The 11238-nt window shown below is 41.1% G+C and overlaps 1 protein-coding gene across 2 annotated transcripts in view; it reads left to right on the top strand.

Moving 5' to 3' along the window:
- The first annotated feature begins 7608 nt into the window (after nt 1-7608).
- LOC109530500 (leucine-rich repeat-containing protein 4C-like) overlaps nt 7609-11238 on the top strand; it is a 53421-nt gene continuing 49791 nt past the window's right edge. The window contains exons 1-2 of one of the 2 annotated variants that reach the window (XM_019894299.1): nt 7609-8104; nt 8544-8976. The gene's annotated coding sequence lies outside the window, so the exon portion shown is untranslated. Of the gene's footprint in view, nt 8977-11238 lie in introns of both variants that reach the window. The other variant, XM_019894298.1, reaches the window with a different exon arrangement.

Below are 11238 nucleotides of genomic sequence, written 5' to 3'. Positions count from 1 at the left end.
TATAAAGAAAGGAAGTTTTAAACCATTTACACGTGCATATAAAATCTAAATGTAATCCCTGCCTACACCTTACAAACTAAGGAGCGTGCTACTAAATGTGTAAATGTGAGAGTGCTATTGATAGCGTCTGCTGTCATGGGTCTGTCTCAGTGATGGACTGAGGCTGCTGTTGCCTTCTTCTCTGATCAAAACAGTGTCCCCTAGCGGATACTCAATGAATTGCACCTTATTAAAAATATTTATTCTGTGTCTTTTATGCATTTTCTTCACTTTTAAATTATCCTGTGGACCTGATGGAACGGCCCGCGGACCGTATGTTTGACACCACTGCTTTACATAATCATCTCGCGGGCCGGATTAAAGTCCTTTGGGGGCCGGATCCGGCCCGCGGGCCGTACGTTTGACACCCCTGATGTAGGCAGATAATATTACAGTTCTCACTGGTATAGAATATTCTTCTTTGAAAACTGACTAATATTGCAGCATCTTACTAAATCACATACACGAGTCGCATAAGTGACTGCATGACTGTATTATACTGCCAGCACAATGAAATGAATTGCATCATTAAGTCATGATGCACAAACCATAATTTTTACATTTGATGTAACTATGTCATTACTCTATGTTTATATAAAGTACAATATTATTGTTATGAATGCAAATATTCCTAATTAAAAAACAGCCCAAAAATTGTGTTTGTAATGGCATTTCTATCAATTTCAAGTGTTCATTTTGAGTCTCTTAAGTTAGTGTGGCACCATTGTACATTGAACCTTAAAGTCACAGCCTTTTTAGTTCAATTTTGTTTTCACAATGCAACAAATATACAGCACAAACGGATTCAAATAACGCCCTCCCCCATTTCATCGTATTGCACAGCTTTTTAGCTTGTAGCTTTTCATTTTTGATCAGTGTTGTGGGAATAACATACATGGCTACAAGGAAATACGCTGCCTCTCTTGACGACTGAGTAGTCACCAAATGACATCATATTTAACTCAGAATTTACAGATCAGAAGACTTGGACTCAGTCAGGCAACAGCTACATAGTGTGTTCAGAGCGCTGTAATTATTAGAAGCACAGACATCAAAAATAACAAATCTACGTCCTCTGCAGATTTGTCACCAAATCAAGCCTTTAATCAGAACACATTTCTTTCATATTTAAACACTTAATCTGCTGGCAAATGTTCTTCACTGTGAAATGTTGTTTCGATTACATGGTTGTGTTTGCAGATAAAGATTTGGCGGTATAAAAGACAATTTCGGACGTGGAATGTGAGAGGAAACTGGAGTACAGCAGGGCTAAAGTAATCCCAGCCATTTTCAGGCAGTGGGCAGAGTATACCTTGAATTGGTTGACAGCCAATCGCAGGGCACACACAGGCAAACAACAACTCAAACTCCAACCACACACGAGGACAATTCATAGTGGTCCATTAACCCTACTGAACCAGTTTTTGGAACGTGGGAGGAAACCGGACTACCTGGAGAAAACCCACGCGGGCATGGGGAGAACATGCAAACTCCACACAGGATAGCCGGAGCCGGAATGAACGCACTGCGGAGGTGCTGCTATTTAAAAAAAAAAAGCCTCAGTTTCTCCGACATTGTTTGGAAACGCATGTAAACAAAAAATAACAGAAACAAACAGTGGAAGTATCCCCCACCACTACCCTCCCTAAGTTACTCAATATGGGTCAAATAAACACACGTTCCAATAAGAGTTGAAATTGAGATTGCACGACATTCAAAAGCATTATTTTCCCTAGAGGCATGCAGGTGCAACCATGCAAAGTTCCTACATAAAGAAAAGCTCTGAACTCATATTTGCCAAGTCACAAGCTGAAGAAGTTTCAACAGAAACCCTGTAGCACTCCCCTTGGCTTACCAGCAATACCCTTTGCAAATGTATTCTGCACACACTAAATATTCTGCATGTGTTTTGTCCTTGAGTCAGTACACTTGGACGCTCTTATTTTCCGACAAGGGATTATTAAAAGAAGCTAACATGCAATGTCCCTATTGCAAAGCAGAATTGCAATATTACAATATTGTGTGTGTGTGTGTGCCTGCCATGCATGTTTTTGGAATGTGGGAGGAAACTGGAGTACCTGGAGAAAACCCACGCAGGCCTGGGGAGAACATGCAAACTCCACACAGGAAGGCCGAATCTGGGATCGGACTTATGACCTCTGCACCGTGAGGTCGACACACTAAGCATTGGATCACCGGGCCGCCCTATGTGTGTTGTGTGTGTGTGTGTGTGTGTGTGTGTGTGGGATATGCCACATTATCCCACATGTTTTTGTGACATTTGAAGTGTGTTTCTGCAAGATGTAGAAACCAAGGTTGAAACTTGAATTCTATTTTTCAATTGAGGTGTACAGCTCATATCTTACATATATGGTGGGAAAAGCATGGACATTATTTATCTTGTTCTAATTTATTTATGTCACACCAAAAAAAAAAAAACATTAAAAAAACAGATTTTTGAGTTTAGCTAATAAAAAAATGGCAGCAAAAGAAAAGGATTTGTTTTTATATTCTCCAGTGTACAAAGAAAACAAGTGTACAGGAAACAATCTACTGCTGTGGTAAACAGGATGTATGCTCATTTAATACTTCATCTATCAAACGTTTGAAAAGCACCCACCTCTGTCGTGCAATAGAGCGTTTGACAATGCTCATTGAGCAATCCACAACTGCGCAATGAACATGGCAGCTTTTCATGTCATAATTTCTAACTCACTAGTCACCAAGCCAACATCAGCAAAGAGAACATGGATTTAAAAGCCTCATGTGTGGGCTCTCATTATAGTATCGGTTAGAGGTGTTCATAAAATATGAATTAGTGATGCAAACCAAACCAGAAATCTCACGAATATATCTAGAAATATAACTAAAAACATTGTAACAAGTTAACTTCGAAAGGCAGCAGTTCATTGTGTGGTGCAATTGATCAACTACGGAGGAGTTACCAGTTTCAAGCACAGCAAGAATTACACTCACAGAAAGCATACAAAAATATGTTTACATTATTGTAGGTCATTGGCGGGGGGGATCCATTTTATACATTAAATTCATCGGGGTTTTTTCAGTTGTCTTTCGCCCACAGGAAACTTTTTTTACTTGGATAATGGTCCAAGTTCTGTGTCAAAGACATGATTACCTATTTTTTTTCGGAATTCCATCTCCGTCAAAAGACACTTTACAGTTGAAGCTCAGTTGTAAATAGCAGTCGTGTCATCGTAGGCATGATAACGAGACTTTGTAGTAGCCATTTTCTTTGTCAGATACTCCAAAAACGGGAGTGTGTGTGGACTATTTCAAGTACTCCTCAGAGTCCTTGACTCCAACAGGAAATGAACTACAACTTTTTTTTGTCGTCACACATAAGAAGAATTTTTGTGTGATAATATTGTGGAGTTATGCAAAGTGCCACGATATATAAATAATTAATAAATAAATAATATAGGGACATCATATTGATAGTAGCTCATGCCCTGAAAAAGCGTGGCCCCCTCCGTTCAAGAGTAACACGTTACCGACCACACTGCTCTCGGTGTACGGGAGGTAAGTTTACCGTGAGAAATACATACCCCTGGAGATAACCAGGCAACAATTGAGCTATACCAAGTGTAACTCTGCCATGATACAGGAATACAAGGTTGAATTTTGTTTGTTGCAGTTGATTGTTATTTGAGATTTGCTAAGTACTAAACTGGGTCGGTCTTGAATCCCTACGCTTGAAAAGATTTGGCAATTTGAGAAAATACAACCTTGCATTGTCTTTTATATTGCTTGATTTCTTTGCTTTCTAAATGAGATGATTTTTACCTTCGCGAGACACTTTGAACAAGATATTGTGCGTTGGCTAAATTAATATCCTGTATGTTTATGTTCTATAAAGTATATATACAAAATCAGATACAGCTATAGTGTATGGCTTTGAAATTTACACTTAAAATTTGAAAACATAAAAAGGCTTGAGACAAGATGGGTATGAATAAATGAATGATTGAATGAACGAAACAAAATTTTAATTTGCATATTTGGTCAATGTAAAAGTTTGATTACACAAATCTATAACTTGTGGCAATATAACGTAGAAATACATTGGATGCCGTTTTGCCACATGAACGTTAAATATCTTGTCTTTGTCAGGTCATCAGTTGAATATAGGCTGAAAAGCATTTGAAAATCAATGTATTCTGTTTTTAATGTATGTTTTAGAGAAGAACAATTCACTCTCACATTCAAATTTAGTCTCTATTGAACCTATCGTGCATGTTTTTGGAATGTAAAAGGGACCAAGAGTACACCGAGAGAACACACAAACTGCACACAGGAAGGCCAGGACCCAGATTTGAACCCTCAACCTCAGCACTCTGATTGAATGTGCGAACATGCTGCCGGTTCTGAGGTTCAACACCATTTTTGTTAATTGAGCTGTCAAAGATCAGATTGGGTGCCATTCTTGTACAAAAACCGAGGTCACAGTTTATGAGGCAGGATGAGAACCATGGTCATGGAATTGACCCCTTGTTCCCCTAGTTTTTGCTTCCTTAGTAATTGGTTCTCAGGAGTCACCCCTAATCTGTGTCAGTTGTGCTAGTAAGATTAGCCACACTATGAAATGTAATGCCCTGCAACTATTGGAACAGATTTTTGAAATGTAACCTCAAAACATGATTTGATATCTTGGAACTTCTGTCTTTGGGGCACTTGAAAAGGCGTTCCTGTCTGATCATTGGCCCTTGTCTACTCCAAGGTTTAAATAATAGTTCATGTGTTTGAACATATTTTTAATGCTTTTGTCATACAATCTTCTCTGAGGGTGGCACAGTAAGCTTAGAAAGCTAACCAGGTAAGGTCGTGGATTGACTCCTTCTTTCAGCGTTTCTATAAAGACCAGTCCTTTGTTTTTTTCCTAACGAATGACAAAAGTAGTCCAGAAACAGACCGGATTTAGCAAGACCCACGTTGCTCCTTAATACCATTGTCCTTTGTCATGATCGTCAGGAATGTTTTGTGCCTCAGAGCTTAGCTTCTTACTTGCTTTTGCATGAGATCCTTGTATCAGTTTTACACCGCTGATGTCAAACACACCGTATACCTTCAAGCCTGCTTCAGTCTGACATTTTTATTTTATTTTTTTTAATTGGATAATATTTCTTTTGGGAGTGCAGAGAGTGAAAGCCCGTGTTAGCAACAATAGCTTGGCAGACTTGGCAGCAAAAATAACTGAAGGGGCCGGGTCTTGGCAAAGGGCAATTGGCACTGTGAGGAAAACTGTTGAATATGAATAAATAAATAAAAACAATTTCAAAATAATTGTGCCTTTTTGATGTTCAAACTGATGATTGTAGTCAAATTTTTCTGGAAATGATTGTTTAAAAAAGGCATGCAAAAAGACTGGAACATCATGTGTATTTTGTTCAAACATCTTCCTTCTGGCAATTTGTTTTTCTTTCTTTTAGCTAAAACACCATCTTGGCCAAGTAAACAAGCAATTTGGAGTAGCAAGAGTTGAGTGGGATACACGCAGTATTCTTTCTGCTTGAAACCTACATGGCATACCCAACACGATTATTACATTATCTAATTCCATTCCAACACATGTATTATTCAGGCTCTGACAACATAATGCTCGGAGGAAAAAGGAAGAGATCTGCATGAGTTGACTCATCTCTGAAAGCCACAGCGATGCGTTTTCTTCCTTCTGTCAAAACATCACATTTTCATGGTTGTCCCCATCAAATTATTGCAGAGCATGGTGTGGGGCAAACTTACCATTTAAAAGTTGGATGCAGTCTGTTCGGAAATCACATTGTTAAAGCCAAGCAGTTTCTTTATTTATCAGGATGCTGAACGTATAAGCAATAATCTATGCTGAAGTATGACCTTAGATAAGCTTTGCCCTTGCCACATGAAAAATAACTGCCCCCAAGAGACTTGAATGTCTTGCCCTTCCAAGCAACAAGGTCACATGGCTCACGGTGCACATCTTTACTATCCTCTTAGGGTGTCGACATCAACCGAGTTGTGTCATTCTAGCCGGGTGCCTCTATTGGCAAACGTAATATGCAAATGCATATGGGATATTGGTTTATTAGCACATAGATGTACCGAAAACAGCGATTAAACTGATTGATTCGGGCAACAACAATTGAGCATCCCAAAGCATCACTTTGGAGACTTAAGTGTTACGACTACTGAAGATGCTTTGGTCTCTGAAGCCACATGAAGAAAGATGAACAAAGATGAAGCGTAGCGCGCTCACTGATGGTTCCCATGATGCTTATAAGACCAGAATCGGGAAGACCGGTCACCAGAAAATCCACAGCTGAGGCTACAGTAAGATTTTTAAATCAAGCCCAACTGGCGAGTCTGCCATTCAGAAAATTTGCTCAAACCAAGCTCAAGTCACCTCGGCAATGACAATAAGGTAGATTCAGCCACACTGTTCAACATTTCAAAGAGCAATTTGAGTGTGCATAGAAACATCATCCATTAGTGTTGCTTTCTGAGAACCAAGATAAGTAAGGTATGAAAAGAAAATAGCGAGGGAGTTAAGAGTATGTAATGCAAGGATAAGGCGCATCAATGCTCTTTATATGCCGGGGACATAGAGACTGTCAGGAGAGTTACAAAGACGGATGAATGATGCAACACCGTTCAGCACTTGAGGAAGATGACATCAGATGCTGACACCTCGATGGACATACAATATCTCCAGTCTGGCATTTAGATGGCTCCCCACATTTACTAGCGTGGAGTCTGCTGATGTATGTGTTGCTTTTGTCTGTGCACGCTGGGCATACAGTGCCGGATGAAAGGTGAGACGTGAGCAACAATATATGTGAGTGAGGTTTAGCCTGTGCTGCAATACTGTAGGGTGGACCTGTGATGGCTCCTGGTACATCAGGATACAATAGCAAAGACACCCCCCCGCCCCCACCTTGCCCCTTCCTCCACCACAGTGTAATTGACATTTGTGGATGGGTGGACCATTTGGCTGTGAGGCTTGGTGCCCAGCCAAGATTTTTCCAAAATATTTGTCAACCTTTATTCACAAGTACATGAATAATCTGTGTTCAGCAACATCCATGATTTTGATATTATTTTGTGTTAGGCTAAATTAACGTTTTTTTTTATGGCTACTGAGAGTCATCCTATGTATTTATTGTATGGCGATACCTCATAAAGGTACTTGGATATGTTGAGACTTTATTAATATTAATATGTCCCACAAGTGGAATCACCATGATACAGTAAAATCACGGCCATGTTTGGATCGAGCTGAGCCAAACGGATGTACAAATCAATCCCATTACATTTTGACAGTGGTTTTGTATGTGTTGCAGGTACAACGGTGTCACGGGGCATTTCTTAATTCAGATATATATCCAGTATTAATCTGAGATCTCTGCAAGTAAAATGTAGTACATCCTTTGCGCAAAGCGCCCGGGGGCACAATCCCACTACAGCAAAGCGACGAGGTGGATCGGCAGGTGGCAGTCGTGTCCTTTTTGCGAGACACATGAGCGGTCCAATCTCCCACATGCGCAACATCTAAACCTATTTTCTCCCTCTCTATCTCTGACACTGGTGCACATTCAAACAATCATTTTGACACACTCACACATACGCACAAAATAATAATAATAATAATTAAGACAAATTTCGCACAACATGTCTTGTGTTTAAACTGAGTATGCCATTTCGGGAGCCGCGCAAGTTCAAGTGAGCAAGCAACATGTCGACTGAGGGAGGAGAAGAGAAACAACGTATTGCCGCTCTGCTCCTGATTCAGCAGCAGTGATCGAGGGAGCACTTTGTCAGAGGGAGGCAACCCACATGACTGCTTATCAATTCTACGCCTTTCCGCAGTACTGCGCCGTCCGGAACACGCTCTGAGGTGCTCCACATCCCCGTTTCATGCAAGCCCCCATGCGCGGACTGCAAGCCGGATCTTGTGGTCACAAGCCTGAAGCGTTTGCAGCCCAGGGAGGAGGAGAAGGACCGATAGAAGGACACTTGAATGAGAAGCACTCAGCATCATCTGTGCCCGTGTGTCGATCGCCTCGGTGGTTAGGTGAGACTTGATTTTGAGAGATTTACACACGCGTGTGGCGCAGAAGTGAAGCTCCTCTTCAGTGACCCGGGTCCAGTCTGCACATGATGATATCAATGCACGCAGGAGAGAAGAGTATTTAAGATTTCAGAGCAATAAAAATTCCCGCCGAATGTAGCTGTTCGATGAGGCTTCTCCTCTCTGTTTTTGGTGTGAGTATAACGTTACATGACATAGACTATTCGATTGAGACTTTTTCTGCGAATCCGCAAATCTTCGGGGGACAAAATAAACTACAGCTACACTGAGCTGCGGAATCAAATTCGGTGGGATTGACGGCTAAGAGTAAAAGAGACTTGGTGAGAAGTGACATTTCCAAAAGTGAGACGATATTGTCAGAAAATGTCACATATGGGCGCTCTCATGTGGAGTGAAAGTTTTTTGTCTGTGTTTTTTCCAGGATGCATCATTCTAGAATAGAAGCTGAATCACAAACCATGTGGGAAGATTTATCGATATTACATCTTGTACGTTTACAGCAGTGAAGGAATAACAAGTGTGCAAGTCCACAAATCCCGAACTCAGGAGACGCGTGGGACATTAATGGGTCGAGCAGTTGGAGCAATGGCACTTGTGGGTCCCTCAACGCAAAGAGCTTCGTGGAAAATGGCAATATCGGATATATCACCATCATTTTGAGAGTTATTTCCAGATCTGGACTGATGGATGGAATGCTTATTGTTGTAAGAGCGGGGCTAAATAGCCCCGCGTTGTGCAAGATCGCCTGAGAATTGCGGATTTTTTTTTTTTGAATGCAGTTTTTTGTGCTTTGACCAAAAGACGGATCGCTCCCAAAAAGCCTCATCCAGCAGGAACGCTGTCTACATGAACAAGTAAGAATGTAGATCGCCTGAGAATTGCGGACGTGCGTGTGTGTGCGTGCGTGCGTGCGTGCGTGCGTGCGTGTGTGTGTGTGTGTGGGGGGGGGGGGCGCGTGCGTCCCTTTACTTTTCTCACGTCTCACTATAACGGCAAATCCAATCACAACTGTCATTGTCGTAGCAGTGTAAAGGCAAATTGTTATTGCAGAAATATCGGCCTTTTGCAACAAGACTTTCTTTGTGGTCTCAGACGATATCTGATCAATCTTTCAGCAAGCACTGATTTGACAGATGATTTGAATCGCTGCACCGCGCTCCCGTAAGTCTTGCTGCTTTTCAATGCGCTCCCGGGAGCCTCGACTCAAGCTCACGTGCAGTTTCGAAAAAAAAAAAAAAAACGTGGCTCTGTTTCATTGAGAAGGATACAATATAAAGAATCTTAGGCACCACCATGGAATGGTACACTGCACCACGTTGTACACCCTCTGAATGCAAAGTAGGCAACAGCTTTTTATTCATCACCAAACCAATCTGCAGCAAGCCAAATTCATTTGAGTGTGTGATCGAGCGGTTATTTTTGAGACTTTTAAACATATGTTACATAGGAAAAACTATTTTGTATGCATTTCAAGAGCAGCTCTGCTGTTGTCACATAACTGGTTGCCTTCATAGTCAGACATCACCTGTCAAGTATATTCCTGGCATGGCCTGGATCTACACAGAAGGCACTTGTTCCTTGCCTTCATTGCGCTCTGTGATGGAGCTGTCCCCCTTTTAGTGGTTCTGAAATAGAAAGCAGCCTTGCCTGTCTTGCAAGAGCATACATTAAATGGCGATATATGTTTTAAGATGCATGCCTTCATTGGTCAGTTGTTGCTTCTGAATCTTATATCGCCAGTTTAATGTATTGCATTTCATGTTAAGTTTGGGGAAGGCCCTTTGCTGTTCCAACACGACTGTGCTATACAATGGGCAGCGTAAGACCCATAATCGTGTACAAAAAAAAAAAAGTTTAGCGTGATTTGCAGATTTTTTTTTTTTCTGGATGTATGGCAGAAACCTTAGTATGCATGCTGAGAGGGGAGATTGAGTGGACAATTTATTCCATGTCCCTCTCAATGGCTTAGCGTCAAAGTAAAAGCTCAGCCTCTTATATGTGCGTGTATTTGCCATCAACAGATATGCAGCCAATACATTGTATTACTTGTTTCATCATGCATGCAATATCGACTCACATTTAGTCCCCGACAGGTGATCCTGGAGTATATTGCATGTCTGTCATAATCAGTAAACCATAACCCACTGTTGGTGTTAATGCATAAATGGGGCTAGCTGTCACTTTTCACATGAAGAATGAATCTCCATGTGAGAAACACATCAAGTATCTGTCATTGTATGAAAGAAAAACATTCTGTGGTGGAGTGACATCACCTTGGGACACATTAGAATGCTGATTTTGCTGTTCTCCCGCAATGAGGTTACCACCATCAGTTCTCCCCACACGCGCGCAAGTTTGCAGTTAGCAAAGTGGCGCAGGATGATTTATAGTGGTACAAAGACAGATGATTCATTTTTCCACTTGCAGACCAACATGCAAAATGGGAGACCAACATGCAAAATGGGTTTGCATATTGTCAGTAGAAACATCATAACTATTTAAAAATGTACAGGCAATGATGGACTTTTTTTTCAATTATTGTGAGAGCTATGTTAGCACTCTACAGTAGTTAGCATTATCCTTTGAGCAGGTGAGGAGACCAAAAGCGTCAGTCATCTATTTCAAGTCCAATTTATCTAGTTGTTGCTGTATGATGCATCTGTTGAAAATCGTTCCATGCAGCCATTTTGGGAAATTAACGAATTTGCCACATAAGAAGGAGCAAAGCAATGAGAGACCGGAGTCTTGACAAATTCGACCGTAAACCCATGTTCGCTTCCCACGCTCTTGTCATTTATTTCCCAATTCAGCCAGCGGCCTGGTTCAGATCGGGGCCAGCACTTGGGGCCATATAATGAAATGATCATTCCTCAAATCGGATTAATCCTTTACAAAGCCCATCTTAGAACACCATTAGCATTCATTTCTCTCACTGCAAGGGACTTGTTTCAATAATGGAGCTACTATACTATATTTCCCATCTTCAGTGCTTCTGAAATGTCTCAAGAGGGTTCATTTAATAACAATGGTGCAATTACATAGATCTGTATTCTGCTCCCCATCCACTTGTCTTGGGGACAAACAGATCCATTTGCGAGGTTTGAATGGAAGCTTGA

The sequence above is a fragment of the Hippocampus comes genome, unplaced genomic scaffold (genome assembly GCF_001891065.2).
Source record: "Hippocampus comes isolate QL1 unplaced genomic scaffold, H_comes_QL1_v1.1 scaffold104, whole genome shotgun sequence".
NCBI classification, from domain to species: Eukaryota; Metazoa; Chordata; class Actinopteri; order Syngnathiformes; family Syngnathidae; genus Hippocampus; species Hippocampus comes.
The sequence above is the reverse complement of the archived record's forward strand: the minus strand, read 5'-3'. Positions and strand labels throughout refer to the sequence as shown.